Source organism: Myotis brandtii, unplaced genomic scaffold (assembly GCF_000412655.1).
Source record: "Myotis brandtii unplaced genomic scaffold, ASM41265v1 scaffold496, whole genome shotgun sequence".
Classification (NCBI taxonomy): Eukaryota; Metazoa; Chordata; class Mammalia; order Chiroptera; family Vespertilionidae; genus Myotis; species Myotis brandtii.
The window spans coordinates 415,760-417,035 of record NW_005368921.1 but is presented as its reverse complement, the minus strand read 5'-3'; the positions used below and the strand labels follow the sequence as shown (position 1 = coordinate 417,035).

The window sequence follows — 1,276 nt, the reverse complement described above, 5'->3', positions numbered from 1 at the left end:
GGGCCAGGCCCTTTATAGCCCCGGCCCCCGTGTCGTCAGCGGCCGCGATTGGCTGCGGAGCCAACAAAAGAGGCCGCGCTGTCATCCGAGGCGAGAGAGGGAGCCGGAGAGAGCCGTGGAAAAGGGAGAGAGGGAGGGAGCCGGGGCCCAGAGCGAGACGGGGAGACCGCGATCTTGGGGCGGGGGGGGGGAGAGAGTCAGCGACCGAGGGGAGACAGAGAGAGAAAGAGGGAAGAAACCGATCGGAGGATCAGAAACAGAAGAAGCAGGAGGAAGAGGAGAGAGACAAAAGGGAGGAGGGGGAAGAGGGAGTCGGAGGGGAAGACGCGGGGAGCAGAGACTTAGCTAGAGAGACGGGCACAACTAGTAGCGGAGTTAGAGGGGGGAGAGCCAGAGGCAAAGACCAGGAGAGAGACTCAGGGAGGAGAGAGGAGTGGCTAGACAGGGGCAGAGGAGGTCCACAGAGCCCGTACTCCAGCGGCCAGGTGTGCGGAGAGATGGAGCGGAGGCAGAGGAACTGATGGGGCCGGGACCGGACCCTGGGAGAGAGGTGGTGGAGGGAGACAGCAAGGGAGCCCCTGAGGAGGCCCACCCAGAGGATCGAGGGAAGGCAGAGATGAGAAGACAGACGCCTGGGGGAAGGAGAGACAGCACAGGGACAAGAGCCAGCCTTAGTGGGAGCATGGAGAGCCTGATGGGGAGGAGGGGGAGAAATCGAGTCCAGGGGAGCCCTCGCTCAGCCCAAAGATGTTTAAAGAAGCCATGGCCCGAGCCACTTTGGCTCGGTGGATAGAGCATCGGCCTGCAGACTTAAGGGTCCCAGGTTTGATTCTGGTCAAGGGCACATGCCCGAGTTGCGGGTTGCGAGCTCGATCCCCAGTAGGGGGCGTGCAGGAGGCAGCCAATCAATGATTCTCTCTCATCATTGATGGTCATTGATGTTTCTATTTCTCTCTCCTCTCTCTCTCTCTCTCTCTCTCTCTTCATTCCTCTCTGAAATAAATAAAAATATATTTTAAAAAAAGAAGAAGAAGAAGCCATGAAGGGGAGCCTCAGGCTGTCTCATCAGGGGAATCAGAAAGAGAAAATGGAGGGATTAGACATGGGGGTTAGCCAGAGAGACTCGGAGCTGAAGAGGACAGGGACCATCTGAGAAGGTGGAGAGGTGTGTGGGAAGCCCTGAGACCAGAGGAAGACTTAGAGCAGGGAAGAGGTCATGAGCTTGAAATTGAGGCTTGAAAGGGATAAGGTAATTAGCAGGTTGGAGGAGGCAGGA

General features: G+C 57.8%; 1 protein-coding gene across 1 annotated transcript in view; it reads right to left on the bottom strand.

Moving 5' to 3' along the window:
• GDF11 (growth differentiation factor 11) overlaps positions 1 to 1,276 on the bottom strand; it is a 13,088-nt gene that overhangs the window by 10,112 nt on the left and 1,700 nt on the right. The window lies entirely within an intron of this gene.